Source organism: Delphinapterus leucas, chromosome 10 (genome assembly GCF_059928025.1).
Source record: "Delphinapterus leucas isolate spDelLeu-1000000601 "Yukka" chromosome 10, BTC_Dleu_Yukka2, whole genome shotgun sequence".
In the NCBI taxonomy this organism is placed as follows: Eukaryota; Metazoa; Chordata; class Mammalia; order Artiodactyla; family Monodontidae; genus Delphinapterus; species Delphinapterus leucas.
The window spans coordinates 72,902,010-72,922,048 of record NC_143138.1 but is presented as its reverse complement, the minus strand read 5'-3'; the positions used below and the strand labels follow the sequence as shown (position 1 = coordinate 72,922,048).

At 45.9% G+C, this 20,039-nt stretch overlaps 1 protein-coding gene across 2 annotated transcripts in view; it reads left to right on the top strand.

Annotated features, from left to right (window-relative positions):
• Nucleotides 1-1,737: 1,737 nt before the first annotated feature.
• ARHGEF3 (Rho guanine nucleotide exchange factor 3) overlaps nucleotides 1,738-20,039 on the top strand; it is a 310,231-nt gene continuing 291,929 nt past the window's right edge. Inside the window, exon 1 of one of the 2 annotated variants that reach the window (XM_022572818.3) lies at nucleotides 1,738-1,837. The gene's annotated coding sequence lies outside the window, so the exon portion shown is untranslated. The remainder of the gene's footprint in view (nucleotides 1,838-20,039) is intronic. The other variant, XM_089919494.1, reaches the window with a different exon arrangement.

The window sequence follows — 20,039 nt, the reverse complement described above, 5'->3', positions numbered from 1 at the left end:
CCCTAAGCTGCTCAGTCATGGGTCTGACTGTACCCACATCAGCTGTGAGCTCCGTGGGGTCAGGGACTATGTCTATCTTGTACAGAGTCACTGCTGTTCTCCACAGTCTGGCATATCGTGTGGCACGTAGCAGACGCTCAAATCATTAAATGGAGTCTAATGGAAATATAACTTTTATCTCTGACAAGGTTGCCTGGGTACAATAGCAGGTGTCGACTTGTGGGTTGGAAGTGCCTGCCGAGCTCTGGGTTGCTGAGGGAGTGGAAGCCCTTTATTATTATTTAATAAACGTGGCTGGCTGTAGTAAGGGATCTTCCGTGGTGTGGAGAAGGGAGAATAACAAAAGGGTTTGGGAGATCTGGATATAGGTTTTGCCCTTGGAAGTGGGAGTACTGGGGAGGGTGTGTGATCCTTGAACAGCAAAGGGATGGATCATGAGGCACTGGGTTTGGGATCAAGGTGTAGTGGAATGAAGTTGCAGCTGTTGGATCCGGCCCCAAAGGTGGGCTGTGGGCTAGGAAGAGGCCACCCAGCACTATGAGTGCCTGCAAGGAGAGACAGGGGTTTCAAGGAAGAAAGTCTCACCTGCACCAGAGCAAGGTCTGAACTCCTCATGCTGGTCACAGGGGCCTGGGCTGGGAGGCTTACATGCCAGCGGCTGCTGCCAGGACACGTCCCTCACAGGAAGCCCTCGACATCCCGCCTCTTCCTGTGAGGTGGAATGAGGGGGTGGGGGTTAGAGCTCACCCCATGGAGAGAGTTGAGGAGGTCCACTCAGAGCCTGGTCCATTCACTTACTGGAGGGTACGCCTACCGAGAGCCTTAGCCCTTGAGCTGATGCTCTCTCCTCTTATCCGGGGGCTGGCTTCACTTTCACATTTCTAAGCTTCAGTTCCTGAGAAGTGGGCCCCTACAACCCCTACACCTCACAAGGCTGTTGTGAACGTTAAAGTAGATCAAGCACCTAAAATGCACACCTGGCACGTGAAAACAATTGATGAATTTTTTATTTTTATGATGACGGTTTATACTTTCATAAAAGCCTGTAACTAGTGTGCAGGGCATTTTTTATTCCTGATTTTATGGGGTTCTGAGGACTGTAGGAGTTATCTGTTGAATGAAAGAATGAATGAATACAGAAAATACTTTTAGTATTTAGATTGCCATGTTTATTTCAGCACGGAAGACCCAGGCCACAGCTGGCTGCTATCTTTTCAAGCTCAGCGTCTGCCCACAAGCTGGCGTTTCCTGAGAACCTGCTGGGCGCGCGAGGATTCGTCCTCAATCTCACCCCCACAGTCGAGGAAAGTGAGGCTTGGGCAGGACCCGACACGCCCAAGGTCAGCCTGGTAGGCGGGGCTGGGGCTCCTAGCGCAGGCTCCGGCTCGCCCGCCAGGGCAGCCCCTGGGGGGTCGCCACGGTCCTCTCCCGCTCGGATACGGGTCCCGCGAGCCACCCCGGGGGAAGCGGGAGCGGGAGGTTGGGCTGTGCAACCTTTCCCCGACCCGGTAAATTCTCTCCGAACTAGGCGTTGGGGGCTGTCCCGGGGGCCAGATCTCCCCTCCCTTCCTAGCCTTCCGCGGGACGCCGGCAGGACACGGGGAAGGGAGTGCTGAGCAGCGGCCTAGCCTGACTGCGTCCGGGTACCCCGCCACCGGGCTGCGGCGCCCGCTGGGGTCCCCGGCCCGCCTCCCGCCCACGTGGCCGGTTCGGCCTCTCCGCCCCCGGCCTCTCCCCGCCCCGCCCCGGGGAACCGCCCCCGTAGCCTCCGCTGCCACCATCGTAGCTGTGGTTCGCTCCTGCAGACTCGCCGGTCGAGCCCGTGCTGGGAGCCGAGGTGAGTGTGGGCGGCTGGCCTGGAGCCCCGCTGCTCTGCTAGACCTTCGGAGTGGGACACTTTCCCCGGCTGGCTCCTCTCTACCTTCACCCACCGTGCCGGAGCGGGACCCCACCCCCACCTCCAAGTCGTCCCCGCTCCATCCCTGTGCCCGCAGCGAGCGATGTGCGCTCTCTGGCTCCGGGCACCCTGAGCGCGGCTTAGGTAGGCGGTGCCACCACCAGCCTGGAGCGGCTGCCGCTCGCGCCGGAGACCCTGACTTAGGTCCTCTGGTAACTCTTGGGCGAAAGTTCCCGAGGTGCCACCTGTCTTGGGGCGCAGCCGCTTTTCCTCGGGGTGGCTTCCTTTCGGGCGCTGCTGGTTGGGGCTCGGAGGGCTGCGGTCGTTTCGCGGCTGGGAACCCGGCTTTGGGCGCGCGGGGCGGTGGCCGCGGTTTCTGGCCCACCCGAGCCGTAGTGCTCGCGGCTGCGTCTTTAAAACTGCGCGGCCAGAGGATCCCGAGATAGAGGCGGGGGAGGCGGACACCAAAGAGTTAAGGTGAACTTCGGTCCCTCGTAGTCAGAGACAGGTGAGTTGTTTTCTGAATGTGGTAGTTCCTACCTGGTCAGGTTCCCTGGGGCTTTGCCACGGGGAAGAGCCGCGCTTGCACTATCGGCGGCCTCATCATGGGCTTGAACGTTTCTGAAACAGGGCGGCTTGTTCCTAGAGGGCTCTTGCTCCATTTAATGCCTGAAGCAGGCTTGCCTCCAGCACTGGAGGAGGGTGCGAGAACTGCCAAACAGTAGTCGTTAGCTGTCGTGGATGAACGAGCAGAAACACTACCCAGGTGTTACCACTTTCTATCCTGGGGTGTGGAAGAGGAGTTTTGCTATGTCTGCGTCTTAGCTGTGTAGTCTTGGGCAAGTTACTTCACCTGTCCGTATCTCAATTTCCCCACCTGTAAAGTGGAGATGATAATAGTACAAACCTTAAAGGGTTGGGTAAGATTAAAGTTTTAATGTAGTGCCCGGTACAAGGTAAATTCTACCTTGGTTAGCTGTTCTTCTTGTTATTATTTTGGTTGACGTCTAATTGGGCATCCCAGTGAGGATGGGGCTCCCCAGTGAGGTAGGTGGGCAGGCTTTTGGCGCTTCCCCTTCCCCTGCTAATGACCTGAATTATTTACACAGTAGCCTCGGTGTCCCCTTCAGCCTAGAAATACTTGGACTTTGTAGTAACACTTCTTATGGTTAACCAGCCTTGTGCAAAATGTATCTCAGAATGTGAGATTAGAGATGACCTTTGTCAAGGACACTCCTGGAAAATGGGGTCTTGGACCTTCTCTGGAGGCTCTGGGGTGTTATTGGATGTTTCCCTCGCTGGGGTGGAGTGGATAAGGTTTCACCAGAATTCCTTCAGGCCTTGGTCCCCCTGATAGGCTGACATCCTCTAATCTCTGAGAATGTGGGAGTTTATTTAGGGGTACGAGGGCCTGATCTTGTCTCCTCCCTTCCATTTAGTCACCTCTAACAGATTGTCCCTTCCATCAGTGGAGTGTCTCTGGGCCACACCAGTTTATTTTTTTCTTCTGGCAGTGGTAACCACAGACAGGCATTCTGAACCTGCGGCTCTTCTGAAATATACGCGAGATGCTTGGAGCACAGGTGTACATTTTTCCAGAGGGTTCTCTTTTCATCATATTCTGCAAAAGGCCCGCACCCCACAAATGTGGGCCCTGAACCGCTGGTGGGAAGATGCAAGTTCTTGCTCCCTATACAGGGCAGGCCCAAGTTTATATGGAGTCGAGATGTCAACATTACCTCTGCCCCTGTAGGTGGAGGTGCACACATGTTCCTTTGTGCCCTTGCGCAGAGCACACCTTCCAGTGGAAAATTCAGGTCTGCCTTGACTTGAGAAAATCTGATAAAGAAGTCATTTGGGGAAAGAAGGCAGGCGGTGGGGTTAGGAACTGTTGGCCTATGGTGGGACCTTTAGGATGGGATGCAGTTCATGAGAATTTGAACTCAGTGTGTCAGGAGACTTCTCAGGGCCTTTGCACGTGCTCTTCCTTCTGCTGTGCACACTGTTCCACCACTTCTTCTCATGTCTGGCACTTTCTTGCCCTATAGCTCAGATGTCTCCTCTGTAGAGAAGGTTCCCCATACCACTCAGTCCAAAGCAGCCCCGCAGTTTCTGTCACATTCCCCCATTGTATTTTACTCATGGTGCTTACCTGAAATGGTCTTACTCATGTATCTGTTTATGGGTTTATTGTCTTCACCCAGAAGAATGTAGAATCCAAGAGGGTAGATGTGTTGCCCTGGTCACTGCTGAGCTCTGGCCCCTAGCAACAGTAGGTGCTCAATAGATGTCCCTGAGTGACGGAACGAATGAGTATCTGCTGAGAGAAGCAAGGCGAGTCTGGAGAGGTTTAAGAGTAGTGAAATGCAAAGGAACTGGCCAGGCTTCAGTGACCTTTGAGGTCACATAGTTTAACCTGCAGTTTAAACCACCTCCACAACACCTCTTCCTAGTTATTGCTTAACCTGGGCTTGAATCCTCCAGTGAGATGGAACTCGTTGCTTCCAGAGAGAGCCCATTCTTGTGGAGGAAAGATGTGGTGTGCAGAGAACCAGATATAGTCCCCGTACCCCCTCTTATGAGGATGAGATGTGGCCTCCAGGCTTCTGCATGCTACTGCTCCAGTTTTTCTGGTCTGCGTTGCATCCTGATCCTTTCATCCATCACCATCCATCCCAGAAAGCTGCCTTTACTTCTCTGCCATCACCAAGGTTCCTGAGCCCCTGACCAAACTCAGTGTGCTACTGAGTCGTATGTCATCTGAGGGCGCCTGAGGCAAAGAGGCACCAAAGAAAACTGCAGTAGCTTAGAAACTCTCGAGGCCAAGATCTTTATTGTTCAGGCTCCTGTAACTCATTGGGCAGCAGGGGTGGGTGACAATGGGGTATGGAGCTCTGTTTCTTTCACTCTTTTGTTCTTTCCCTGGATTTTTTCAATTCATTCCTTAATCGGTTTATTAATTGTGGCCCTAGATATAGATATATATATTTTTTTCCTAGATATATTTTTAAAAAATTAATCCTTGGTGGACTTCCCCAGCAGTCCAAACTAGGATCCCACATGCCACAAGGTGCGGCCAAAAAAAAAAAAAATTATTCATCCTTGGACCCATTATCTTCATGGTTTGTATAAATATTGCCTGATTCATATCACCTCACATATACAAGTTGAAACTTGAGTGAAAACGAAATGTTTTCACATATGATTCTAACTTATTGAGTCAGTTTCTGCGTGGGAGGTCACCATTGTGGGGAGTGGAGCCGGGTCCACTGTTGAGAGGTTTGGTGGCAAGCTTTGCTTTTTTCATGTGCCTTAGCCACTTAGCTCAGCTCAAGAACCACTTCTGGAGGGAGGGCTCTGGCCTGGCCACACAGCAGTCAAGGAAACCAGCAGCGTTCCTCCCTTGAGGAGTTCACATCCCAGTGATGGAGATGGACAGCAGACAACTAGACCTATAATATAATGTCAGGGAGTGTGATCAGTGTGATGAAGGAGATGAAGCTGGGGAAAGGGATCCAGAGTGGCTGGGATGGAGGCAGGGTTGGTTTAGGTTAGGGAAGGTCTCTCTGAGGAAGCAGCATTTGAGCAGAAACCCAGTTGAAAGAGGGAGCAGCCATGTGGGTGTCTTGGGGAAGACCATTCTATGCATATAAAACCCAAGGTTGTGGTCAAGCCCCTGGTGTGGCCAGTCAGCTCTTGAGCCCTGGACATGGTCTGTCTCCCTGGCGAAGGGAGAGGGGAAGTGAGCCGTGTGGGCAGAAGCTCCCCCACCTTCTCCCCAAATCCTAGCAGGTGACTGGAGTAAGAGCTCAGCACTGTGTGTTCTCCTGGTTGAGCAGGATGCTCGTGCCTTCCTTTCTAGAGGGCGGGACCTGGAGTGATGATGTTCCTGAAATTGCTGCCTTGACAACTGAGCGTGAGCCTGGGGGCTTGATGCAAGATTCTCATTGGTTATAGCAGTGTGTGTGTGTGTGTGTGTGTGTGTGTGTGTGTGTTGGAATATACTGTGGAAAACGAACTGACATAGCAGAGCCTTCAGTAAATGACAGTTGATCTGAATGGCTGTGCCTTGGGCTGCTGAGCTCAGCACCAAGATCTTCATATTATCCCTGCAACTGTCCTGTGTCACGGACCCTCTTAGTGAACCCATTTTTCGGAACCCATTTTTCACACCCAATTGTGGTGTGGAGTGATGAATAACTTGCCAACTGTTTGTTTTCTTGGGCCTCTTGTCAGGTGTATTGGGAGAGATGAAGGTGAGGAGGATCTTCTCTGAAGATTTATTCAGTGATTTAAAGAAAGATGGGTGTTTTATTTATTTTTAATTAATTAATTTATTTATTTTTGGCTACGTTGGGTCTTCGTTGCTGCACGCAGGCCTTCTCTAGTTGCGGTGAGCGGGGGATACTCTTCATTGCGGTGTGCAGGCTTCTCATTGTGGTGGCTTCTCTTGTTGCGGAGCATGGGCTCTAGGCGCGTGGGCTTTAGTAGTTGTGGCTCACAGGCTCAGTAGTTGTGGCTCGTGGGCTCTAGAGCACAGGCTCAGTAGTTGCGGCGCATGGGCTTAGTTGCTCTGCGGCATGTGGGATCTTCCCGGACCAGGGATCGAACCTGTGTCCCCTGCACTGGCAGGCAGATTCTTAAGTACTGTGCCACCAGGGAAGTCCCAAGATGGGTGTTTTATATATCTTAGATAGGCCTCTCTGTTGTGCACATCCCTGTGGAATGTCAGCTCTGGGAGGCAAAGGCTGCTCCTGGCCAAATGCTCAGTTCCTGGCTCAGTGAAGGTTTGTTGCGATGTTAGGTGGATGCCCCAGGGTTTCTGGTGGCTGTGGAACAACAAGGCTGGAGGAGGTCATTGCCTTCATTTCCCAGGTGTCTCCTGACTTTTCCAAGGTGGACCAAAAGTCAGGGCAGAACTAGACATGGGGCCCAAGTCAAAACCAGAATGCTCCAGAAAGAGAGGCTGGGGCCCGTGGCCAGAGTTGGAGGATAAAGGAGGCAGCTTGGTGTCTTGCCTGGCTCAGCCAGCTAAAGACCAAGCTAGTTATTTAACAGTTCAACTTGGTTCCTTGTCCCAACACCTCACCTCCACTTCCAGCCAGCGTATGGTAAATTTATGGATCTGGATTTGCTGTTCCTGCCAATAGAACCCCAAGCCCTGAATTCATCTCCAGTTCTGAGCTCAGTAATATTTCCTGGAAGCTGGAGCAGCACACTGACCGGCTTTGAGGCAAATAGAAATTGTAGAGATGGCATTTGGGGTCCTGTGTTCCAGTCTCCACTCTAGCATTTTCAGTGGAGTGACCTTGGACAAGATGCCTAACCTCTCCAAGCCTGTTTGCTCATCTGTAAAAGGGGGTGGTGCTTGCCTGTACCTCACAGGTCTGCTCTGAGGATGAAATGAAAAGATATTTGCAAAGTGCTTACTCCCGTCACAGCGTGCATGCGGGAGGGGCTGTCCAGGGTGGTCATCTGGTGACTAAGGATTGACCCAGGTCACTCCATCACTGCTTTGTGCTCCTAATAGGAGAGGTGTGCTCAGACACATTGGAAGTTCTTCATTCAGATTTGGGGGTTTCACTGGCGTGGGTGTTATTCTTTTTGGAGATGATCTTATTAGGAGCCAAATCTGGATAATGGAGTTGGGGGTCAGTTTATGGTGAGACAGAGGCCAGGTTGAACCACTGCCGAGACCTCTTGCCCAACCACAGCCCCCCATCTTCTCCCAGCAGTCTCCCCAGCCCCCAGCCTACAGTGGCCATCCCACGTCCCCATAGCCCTCCGTCGCTGAGGGGCATATGACACCTTGGAACTTGGCTGCTTCAACTCACCGTTCCTACTCATCTTTACCACACCACATCCCAAGTCACCCTCTGCCTCCTGTAACAGAGCTGAACTGACATCCCCCAAATACCCCAGAAGCTTTTCCACTTTCATATCTTTGCTCCTGCTGTTCCCACTACTTGGAATGCTCTTTCGCTTTTGTCCACTTTCACAGATTCCCGCACTGCCCACTCCAGTGGCCTCTTCCCTCTTTCCTTCCCTTTTGGCTAGAAAAAGAAATGCTCTTTTGCATAGGAAACTCTGATTATTTCTTAATACACGGAAATGCAAACAAATCAGAAGTTGTAGAGTAAAAAATGAAATTCCACCTCCCTCATCCCAGGCTTGCATCCAGAAAGAACATTTATGATCAGCTGGCTGTGTATTTCTCTTACATTCTTACGTACAGATGTGTGTACCTGTGTATATCTTTAAAAACCAACATAATTGCTCATTTTTTATCTATTCTTCTCCAGCCTTTTTTTTTTTTTTTCCTTCATTTAGCCATATGTACAAGAGCACTTTCTCTGTCCATATGCTGTCTTCTTTTTACCTGCCCTGGCTCTCCCCTTCCCCAGGGAAGAGTGTACAAATTTGTATGGAAATAGGTTTTCATTTCTCTTGGGTACATACCCAGCAGTGGAATTGCAGGTCGGATGGTAACTCAATGTTTAACATTTTGAGGAATTTTTTCTGTAGTGGCTGTACCATTCTGCAATCCCACCAGTGGTATATGAGGGTTCCAATTACTCCACATCTTCAGCAGCACTTGTCACTGTCCATCTTTTTGCTTATTGCCATTCTAGTGCGTGTGAAATGGTATCTCATTGTGGTTTTGGTTTTCATTTCCCTAATGGTTAGTGGTGTTGAATATCTTTTTTTAACTTTATTTTTTAGAGCAGTTTGGGTTTATAATAAAACTGAGAGGAAGGTACAGAGATTTCTCCTATACTCCCTGCTCACACACATGCATAGCCTCCACCATTATCAACAGCACTCACCAAAATGGTATATCTGTCACCAAGGATGAACCGGCATTGGCACATCATAATCATCTAAATTCTATAGTTTACCTAATGGCTCACGCTTGGTATTCTACTCTCAGTGGGTTTGGATAAATGTACAATGACATATATCCTTCATTATAATATCATACAGAGTATTTCACTACCCTAAAAATCCTCTGTGCTCTACCTGTGCATACCTTCCTCCACCCTCCACCATAACCACTGATGTTTTTACTGTCTCCACAGTTTTGCCTTTTCCAGAATGTCATGTAGTTAGAATCATACAGTGTGTAGCCTTCTCATTTTGGTTTCTTTCGCTTAGTAATATGCAGTTAAGGTTCCCCATGTCTTTTCATGGCTTGATAACACATTTTTTAGCACTGAATGATATTCCATTGTCTGGGTATATCACAGTTTATTTTTCCATTCACCTACTGAAGGACATCTTGGTTGCTTCCAAGTTTTGAAAATTATGAATAAAGCTGCTATAAACATCTATGTGCAGGTTTTTTTTTGAGATATACATTTTAAAGTAATAACTAGAATTATGACTTATAACATTATACCAGAACATATAAGATTTTTAGGAATTTCATGTAATGTCTGAAACATTTATATTAACATATTTCCGTACAAATAACCCAAAGAAAGTTTAGTATTAGTTTAGTTTTGTTTTTTATACAGCAGGTTCTTATTAGTCATCAATTTTATACACATCAGTGTATACATGTCAATCCCAATCTCCCAATTCATCCCACCACCATCCCCACCCCCCCTTGGTGTCCATACGTTTGTTGTCTACATCCGTGTCTCAGCTTCTGCCCTGCAGAAGTTTTGTGTGGACATAAGTTTTCAGCTTTTTTGGGTAAATACCAGGGAGTGTGATTGTTGGATCATATGGTAAGAGAGTGCTTAGTTTTTTAAGAAACCACCAAACTGTCTTCCAAAGTGGCTGTACCATTTTCCATTCCTACCAGCAGTGTATGAGAGTGCCTGTTGCTCCACATGCTTGTCAGCATTTGGTGTTGTCAGTGTTTTGTATTTTGGCCATTGTCATAGGTGTTTAGTGGTATCCTCATTGTTGTTTTAATTTGTGTTTCCCTGTTGTCATATGATGATATGGAGCATCTTTTCATATGCTTACTTGCCATGTGTATATCTTCTTTGGTGAGGTGCCTGTTAAGGTCTGTGGGCCGTTTTTGATTCAGGTTGTTTGTTTCTTGTTGAGTTTTAGGAGTTCTTTGTATATTTTGTGTAACAGTCCTTTATCACATGTGTCTTTCATAAATGCTTTCTCCCACTCTGTGACTTATCTTCTATTTCTATTGGTATTATCTATTGCAAAGCAGAAATTTTTAATTTTGTGAAGTCTAAGTTATCAATTATTTCTTTCATGGATTGTGTTTTTGGTGTTGGATCTAAAAAGGCATCACCATTACAAGGTATTCTAGGTTTTCTGCTGTGTTATCTTCTGGGTGTTTTAGACTTTTGCATTTTACATTTAGGTCTGTGATTCATTTTGAGTTAATTTTTGTGAAGGGTGTAAGGTCTATGTTTAGATTTTTTTTTTCTTTTTTTGTATGTGGATGTGCTGTTGTTTCAACACCATTTGTTGAAAAGATGGTCTTTGTTCCATTGCATTGCCTTTGCTCCTTTGTCAGAGATCAGTTGACTGTATTTATGAGGGTCTATATTTCTGGGCTCTCTATTCTGTTCCATTGATTTATTTGTTCTTTTGCCAGTACTGCACTGTTTTGATCACTGTAGCTTTATAGTAAATCTTGATATCGGGTAGCCTCAGTCCTCCAACTTTGTTCTCCTTCAATATTGTGTTGATTGAATATCTTTTAATATGCTTATCAGCCATTTGTATATCTTCTTTGGAGAAATGTCTATTCAGATCTTTTGCCTATTTAAAAAATTGGGTTGTGTTTTTACTATTGAGTTGTAAGGGTTCTTTATATATTCTAGATTCAGTCGCATATCAGATACATGAATTTTCAACATTTTCTCCCATTCTGTGGGTTGTCTTTTCACTTTCTGGATGGTGTCCTTTGAAGCCCAAGGTTTTAATTTTGATGAAGCCAGTTTATCTATTTTTCTTGTATTGCTTGTGCTTTTGGTGTCATATCTAAGAAACCTTTGCCTAATCCAAGATCATAAAGATGTATGCCTAAGTTTTCTTCTAAGAATTTTATAGTTTTAGCTCTTACATTTAGGTCTTTCATACATTATTTTTAGGTGTGGTGTGAGGTAGACGGGTACAGCTTCATTCTTTTGCATGCGGATAACCTGTTGACCCTGCACAGTTTGTTGAAAAGACTATTCTTCCCATTGAATTGTCTTGACATCCTTGTCAAAAATCAGTAGGCCATAAATGTGTTTATTTCTGCATTCTCATTTCTATTCCATTGATCTGTATGTCTGTCCTTGTGCTAGTACCATTGTTGCTACTATCTTGATTACTATACCCTTGTAGTAAGTTTTGAAATCGAGAAATACGAATCTTTCCACTTTGTCCTTTTCCATGATTGTTTTGGCTATTTTGGGTCCCCATATGAATTTTAGGATCAACTTGTCAATTTCTGCAAAAAAGGCAGCAAAGAATTTGACAGGGGTTGTATTGAGTCTGTAGGTCAGTGGGAGGTTTTGCCATCTCAATGATATTAAGTCCAGTCCTGAAATACTTTTACTGGGTGCATCACTCACTCAGCTCCCCCAGTCATCGTTTGCTGAAGAGACACTCAGAGGCCCATCCTTCAGGCTGTACAGACAAAAATCCAGGAACATCAGCATCTCTTTTCCTTGTTGAAGATAGTGACACAATATAGTGTAGTGTTTAATCTAAGGCTGAAGACCTCGGATACAATATTTAATGCCTGAATTTGTGGAATGGAAGTGCATCTGGCACTGACTGAGCATATGGCAGACCTGGCTTCCCTTTACTCTGAGGGCATGATGGAGATTCCTGGAGATCCTCCCATATTCCCCTGCCTCCATGCCTTGAGACGTGTGGTGAGAACTAGGGACCCCCACAGCCCTGGAGGTACCAGGGTGTGGTGGAGGGCATTGGAGTGAGGCTGCATTTTAATTTGTTTTATCTATTGGGCAAAGAGGTAGGATTTCATTTAAGGGGAGAGTTTTGATGCTAAAGCAATTTTTGTCACCCCCCCAATCATAGTTTGAAGAATGGAATAAAAATAAGAAAGGAATACTATCACACATTAAAAGATTAGTTTACACCCCTACATGCACTTATGTGTTCCAGATGTAATGCTTTGGCACAAGTCCAAGATTGTATTCTCATGGAAGAAGAAATAAAAAGCAAAGCACCTACATGTGCATCAATAGGCATCTGGTTTTCTGAATTTAAGGAACACCCTGGGAACTCCATTGGAAACTGCACATCCACTCACACCTCAGCTTACTCTCAGCTGGGATGAGGAGGTCCATTTTAAACAAAACAGTGCTAATGCATGTGTGTGTGTATATGTGTGTGTTGCGGGGGATGGAATTACCCCCGTTGTTTCAAAAAAATTTGGGCTGAGTTTTTAGTTCATTTCTGGAGGGGGAAAAACTTATATGCAATAGAATTATTTTGAGATCTTCAAAACCTAAACTCCTTTGGTTTAACAGATTCCCTTTACCTAAGCTGTTAGAATAGTTCATAGGGATTTCATTTCCATTCTTCAGTGAGGGGTGTGTGTGCATGCATGTGCACCTGGAAAGTTAGGGGAAAAACACAGTGATAAAACCCAACCCCAAAACAAGGAAGCGTGTTATAGAGCTGAGTGAGGTTCCAGTCTCAGGAGGTGCAGCTTAGCTGACCTTGCATAACCTCTCTCTATGACACATCTCCCAGGGGGGTGGAAAAACTGTTTCTCTCCAGCTTGGCTTTAATTTTACAAAAGCCCTGTGCAGTCTTGCAGAGTCAAGTGGTTTTCTTAACAAATTGCTCATATTTCATGTGTTCTGGGCTGGGCAGGGGCTTGCTAATCCTTGGCCAGCATTGTGAGTCAGAAAATATTTAAATGACCGCCTGAGTCCTTCGAGGAGAGAGAGTTAACTTAGGGAGCTGGAGTGACTCTTAAACAGCACTGCAGGAAACAAGGTGTAGAATTGATACCAATATTAGCAGCTCTCTTTTATTATACTAGTAAAGAATGTTATATTGCCTTTTAGAGTGAGATAATAATGATGATGCTACCACATTTTATTGAGTACTTATTATATGGTGGAGTCTGGCTTTTCACACTTGTTTTTGATGTGACCCATTGTAAAAAATAAATCTAGACAGTAGCCTGTTGTGTGTGTGTGTGCGTGCACACATATCTAAAAGAAGTTTGGTGAGACACTACTTATATATGTATGCCTAGTGTCCTTTGTATGTCTAGTGTCCTCTGATAATTCTTTCCAGCATTAATGAATTTATGCTTTTTAAAAAAATTATGGTTGTGAGACCCACTAAATTTATTTCAGTAATGGGTCAAAAACCTACTATTTGAAAAACACTGTCCTAGACAATTTACTATGTGTTTTATTTATTTATTTATTATAAATTTATTTTATTTTTGGCTGCATTGGGTCTTTGTTGCTGCGCTCTGGCTTCCTCTAGTTGTGGTGAGGGGGGGCTACTCTTCATTGCAGTGTGTGGGCTTCTCATTGCGGTGGCTTCTCTTGTTGCGGAGCACGGGCTCTAGGGTCTCGGGCTCAGTAGTTGTGGTGCACGGGCTTAGTTGCTCCGCGGCATGTGGGATCTTCCCCGACCAGGGCTCGAACCCGTGTCCCCTGCATTGGCAGGCGGATTCTTAACCACTGCACCACCAGGGAAGCACCTGCTATGTGTTTTTTTTTTTTTTTGAGGTACGCTGGCCTCTCCCTGTTGTGGCCTCTCCTGTTGCGGAGCACAGGCTCCAGACGCACAGGCTCAGCGGCCATGGCTCACGGGCCCAGCCGCTCCACGGCATGTGGGATCTTCCCGGACCGGGGCACGAACCCATGTCCCCTGCATTGGCAGGCGGACTCTCAACCACTGCGCCCCCTACTATGTGTTTTATATGTACTATCTCATTTAATTCTCACAGCAAACTCATGGAGGTGATATTATTATCCCCGTTTTATGTATGGGGAAACTGAGGCACAGAGAGGTAGCTTGCCCAGGGTCACGCTGTGAATGAGTAGTGGAGCTGGGCTTGAACCCAGAAACTCGGTACTGTTAGAAGTTCAAAGGAATAGGCTATAACTTAATATCCTAATGAGTTAAACATAGTACATATAAAACACACACACACACACACACATATATATATCTCACACATACAGAGGGAGCATGGGCAAGAGTGAGAGCAAGAGAAGGAGAGAGAGGGACATTTATTTTGAATAATTGGTGATTCTTGTATGTGATTGTAGAGGCTTGGCAAGTTAAAAATCTGCAGAGTAGGCTGGCAAGCTGGAGACTCAGGGAAGAGTTGCAGCTTGACTCCCAGGGCCACCTACTGGCAGAATTCCTTCCTGCTAGTGGAGGTCAGTCTTTGTTCTGTTAATGCCTTCGACTGATTGGATGAGGCCCACCCACATTATGAAGAGCAAATTGTTTTACTCAAAGTCTATGATTTAAATGTTAATTTCATCTAAAAACAATTCCTGTACCTTCACAGAAACATCTTACATAATGTTTGATCAAATATCTGGGCCTTAGAGTCTAGCTGAGTTGACGTTTAAAATTAAGTATCACAGGGGATAAGATACTGTTTGAAGTTGTTCAGAAGAAATGACTAAGGCAGTGGGAAGCAGGAGTGTGGTACTGTTACAAATGGGTGAACATTTCAGAAAGAACTCCCTCTCGCATGACTAATTGCAAAATAAGGCCATCCCTGGCTCCTGTGCAATTACAGAGGGACAGCATGGGTTGGCAGATGAGTTGGGGGTGGGAGCAGCTCAGATTTTCTTGCTTTGAGTTGAATGGATTTTTCTTACATTTCACTTTTAGATCAGAGGCCTGAGAATTCATGGCCCTAAGTAAACAGGGCCATTTATTTGCAGCTACTGAGTGCTTGTTCAGTAGATTTATCTGAATTGCTGTATATGCTAATGTGACATTTGTGTCTCAGCCTAAACTTGAGAGACTTTGCTCCCTTCTCCTGGGCCACAAGCTACCACATAGCTGTGGTGACCTCTGGGTCACTGGCCACAGGAACTGTTGGTATTTGGGGCTGTCTGGGTGGGAATTCAGGCTGTATGTGTGAACATGGTACCCAGACAACATTAAATTTATTATAGTTTTAATTTTATCATTTTTAAAAAATTTTATCATTTTTTAATTGAGATATTATTCACATAGCATAAAATCAACGCTTTTAAAGTATACAGTGTCGTAGTAGCTTTTAGTATATTCACAAGGGTGTGCAGCCATTACAGCTATCCAATTCCACAATATATTCATCACCCCAAAGTATAGCTTTTTATTTTGAAAGTAATTTAAACATTCAAGAACACTGTCCACTGGATCTGTCCCATCAACACACAAACATGCTGTTATTTTTCCCAACTTAAGAAAAAAAACCCACCCCACTTCTTCCTCCAGTTACACCCCCATTTCTTTTCAGTTTAGAGCAGAACTTTTTGAAAGAATTGTCTGGACCTACTGATTCCAATTCTTTGCCTCGCATGCTCTCTCACTTAAAAAAAAATTGTGATAAACTACATATAACTTAAAGCTTACCATCCTAACCATTTTGAAGCGTCCAATTCAGTAGTGTTAAGTATATTCACATTGTCGTGCAACAATCTCCTGAACTTCTTCATCTTGCAGAATTGAAACTCTATATCCATTAAATGACAGTTCTCCATTTCTCCTTCTCCCCAGACCCTGGCAACCACCATTCTATTTTCCATCTCTGTGAATTCACTACTCTAGATGCCTCATATAAATAGAATCAGTATTTGTATTGTATGTATTTGCAAGACAGTATTTGTCATTTTTGGCGACTGGCTTACTTCATTTAGTATAGTGTCTTCAGTGTACATCCATGTTGTAGCATGTGTCAGAATTTCCTTCCTTTTGTAAGGCTGAATATTATTCCAGTGTATGTATAGATCCCATTTTGATTATGCATTCTTCTGTTGCAGGGGCACTTGGGTTGCTTCCACTTTGGGCTCTTATGAATAATGCCGCTTTTATCCCAATTCTCTTTTGAGCCCATTATTCCTTATGAATATCTCTTGCCCAGGTCTGCAGTGACTGCCATGTTCCTTATTCCGGTGGCCCATCTGCGGCCCCATCCTGCTTGGCTACCAGCAGTGTTTGACATAGTTGGTCATTTTCTCTTTCTTGAAGCTCTTTCTTTATTGGGCTTCCAGGACACTGGTCCTCTTCCCACATCTCAGTTAAGGGCAACTCCATCCTTCTGATTACTCAGACCCAAAGCCTGGGGTGTGGTTTTTGACTCATATATCTCATCCCCACACTCATCAGAGAATCCCACTGTGTGTACTGTCAATACCTAGAATGTGGCCACTGCTTACCACCCTTGTTGCTACCACCCTTGCCCAAGCCCCTTTCCCCTCTCACCTGAATGACTGTGGTGATCTCTTTGCTGGTCTCCCAGCTTCTGCCCTTACCTCCTTCCAGCTTGTTCTCAATTCGAAGCCGGAGGGATCCTTCTAAAGTGGTGGGCAGATCACCACCCATTTTGCTCAAAACCCTCAAAAGGTTACAGCAAAAGCTAAAGTCCTTAGCCTACAAGACCCCCACGATCTGGCCAAATTTCCTCTCTTGACTCCTCTTTTGGTTTGCTCTTCCCCTGTCCAACCCACTCCAGCCACATCAGCCTCAATTCTCTCCTCTACTTGGACACCTCACTCTTCCCCCTTCCTGGAATATTTTTCTCCTGACTTCGGCGTAACTTGGTCCCTTACTTCCTTCACCTTTACTCAGATATCACCTTCTCTGGCCATCGTATCTAAACTGTCACTACTACCCCCAGCACTCCCCTCTGCCTTTCTAGACTTAGTTTTTCTCTTTACTCCGATCACAATCCAGTATAGGGTATATTTTGCTGATTCATCTTATCCGTTTTCTGCCTCCCCCACTAGAATGTAAATTCTGTGAGGGCCGGGGTTTTTCTTCTATTCTATTCCCTGCCATATTTCCAGCACTTCACCTGGCACCAAGCAGACACTCAGTAAATTGGTTCCATTATTGGAAGCAATAAATGAAAGTTTGGAAAATAGATATTAAAAGCCATTTATGATTCTTTCATTATGATACAATTCTTGCCGTATTTTTTTCTTACATGTGAATTGTTACAATGTAAGTATATGTGTGTGTGTCCCATTTTTTCCCACCAGACATTCATTCCTCCGTAAGATTTTTTTTTTAAGTTGCTACATAATCTTCATGATTACTTGCTAAACAGCAACATAATGTTTCACTGCGTGGATGTAGCAATTTTATTTAACCTTGTTGTTTTGTTTAGTACTATTGGACAGCTTCCAATCTGTTGCTATTGGAGATTACACCACAGTGTCTGTTGGGCATTTGCCCTGCCTCCCTCCCTCTCCTCTGAAGGAGTCCTCTTTCTCCTGAGCCTGGGTGGGGACTGGGGCCCAGGCTGGGCCCATCGTGGTTCCCCAGCCACCTGGCTATGGTGATTGGTTCAGGTCTGCCTGTAGCCCCAGCCAGGACAGGCCATGGGCTTCCCTCAGGTCACCCTTGCTCCAAAGTGTCAGAGAAGATACTCAGAGGCATCAGAGCAGTAAGGAAGGGGCCCCAGAGTATAGAGTGGTGACAGGATGAGGAGGGGGCTGGACACATTATCTGTGGATCCAGTCACTGGACTGAGCTGTTCCAGTATCCTTCCAACAAATTCCCCTTTTCACTGATCTAGATGGAGTTGGATCTCTCACTGCAAGGAGTGAGTCTAGACTAATCCAACCCAGTGGAGCACCCCCTACCCCCTCCTATCCCCCCCATTCCCTTTTTTTAGTTCTTTAGTCCAGAGCAAGGGAAGATGTTACAGACCTAAGTAAGGCATTGTTCAGGGCAGAAAATGCATGTCGGCAGAGCAGCTCGATTTTTTTGGGTCACAACTGGAGAGACAGTGTGAAAGCATCATCTGCCTGGATTCAGGTGCTGGCACTGCCATCTGGTAGGGGTAACCTCAGTTTCTTTGTCTGTAAAATGGGAATGGAAATAATCACACCCCACCTCAGGAAATTGTTTTAAGGACTAAATGAGTTAACACACAAAAAGTCTTTAGAATGGTGTGTAACAGAGTGAGAGAATGCTCACTGAGCATTAGCTGTGGCAGCTGCTGGGTTATGATGCCCAACTCTTATAAGGGCAAGAGGAGTTAAACATAGAACTACCGTATGATCTAGCAATTCCACTCCTGTGTGTATACCCAAAAGAATTGAAAGCAGGGACTCAAACAGATACTTGCACACCCATATTCATACCAGTGTTATTCACAATAGCTAAAAAGTGGAAACAACCCAAGTGTCCATTGGCAGATGGATGGATAGACAAAATATGGTACATACCTGCAATGGCATGTTACTCAGCCATAGAAAGGAAGGACATTCTGACACATGCCACAACATGGATGTACCTTGAAAACGTTATGCTAAGTGAAATACATTAGACACAAAAGGACAAATATTGTATGATTCCACTTATATTAGGTACCTAGAATAGGCAAATTCATATAGACAGAAAGTAGAATAGAGGTTACCAGGGGCCAGAGGGAGGGGAGGAAGGGGAGTTATTGTTTAATGAGTATGGAGCTTCTGTTCAGGATGATGAAAAAGTTTTGAGAAGGATAGTGGTGATAGTTTTACAGCATTGTGAATGTACTTAGTGTCACTGAGTTGTACACTTAAAAATGGTAAGTTTCATGTTGTGCATATTTTTCCACACACAAAAAAATGGTGTAAGGGGAGCTAGAGGGTGTGAATGGGTGTGAACCCTATGGTGGGTCTCCTGGACTTTTTCTTTACAGGTTGAAGTTAAATTGAAGTGGAACAAAACACAGTGAAGAAAAAAACCCAAACAAACAGGCACAGACCCAAAAAGAAGTGGTGGTGGTGGCAGTGGGGTACACTACCCAGGAGCCCACAGAATCCCTCTAAAGGTGAAAAATGATAGACAAGGAGAGTGTCCAAATGGGTGTTCTTAGTGACTGTGGGCAGGTCAGTCCAGTCCCTGGGTCAGATGGGCCCAGCCCAGGACTGGAGCCCATGTGAGTCACAGTTCACTCCCCAGCAAACAAAGGGACGTGGCAGGGAGGAACTTGGCTGTGACTCAGAGGCCACGGTCGCTGTGAGCTTCTTCCAGGCGCCCGCCCCCTCCGATTCCCTGATCAGCTTCCCCTTGTTGGGGTGGAGGCAGGTATACCCACTTCTGTGCAGGCCATTGGGAAGGCTCCCCAGCAGAGCCTAAAAGTTGTCCAGAGTTCTTTTGCAGCTCCTTTTTGGAAACACAATAATAGCAGCTACATTGATTGAGCACTTAGTGTGCTCAGGGCTCTGCACATTCAATCTCCTTCAAGCCTTAGTCTCAGCCTATCAGCTAGTCTTATCAGTCTCATAGAAGAGAAAATGGGCTTATAGGGGTGAAGCAACTTGCTTGAGGCCACACAGGCTGCAAATGGCAGAGATTCAGGAGGCTGGACTTGTAACCATGCTGACACATAAACACACACACACACTCGTGGAAGATTAGACTCCAAAATGTGACCTATCTCTAAGTCATAGGTTTAAAGACAACTTTAACATTTTTTCTTTGTGCTTGTGAAAAAAGTTGGAAAATACAGATAATAAGTATATTTTACAACAAAAAAGTCGTTAAATATGGTTGCATTTTACCATTTCAGGTCTTTTTTTTTTTTTGTGTGGTACGCGGGCCTCACTGTTGTGGCCTCTCCCGCTGCGGAGCACAGGCTCCGGACGCGCAGGCTCAGCGGCCATGGCTCACGGGCCCAGCCGCTCCGCGGCATGTGGGATCTTCCTGGACCGGGGCATGAACCTGTGTCCCCTGCATCGGCAGGCGGACTCTCAACCACTGCGCCACCACGGAAGCCCTCAGGTCATTTTTATTGGTACCTTTGGGATCCTGAAGAGTGGATGACATAAAACAAACCCACTGAGTACTGAGTGCCACTCACTGTGCAGGGCACTGGGAATATCACAGTCGTGACAGTTCTGTCCAGTGTTTATAAAACTGATGGCACTGCAAAAGGACCAGACTCATTTGGAACAAATTACTATAAATGTTACAATAAATAAGATAGGTGTAATATAGTTTGCCC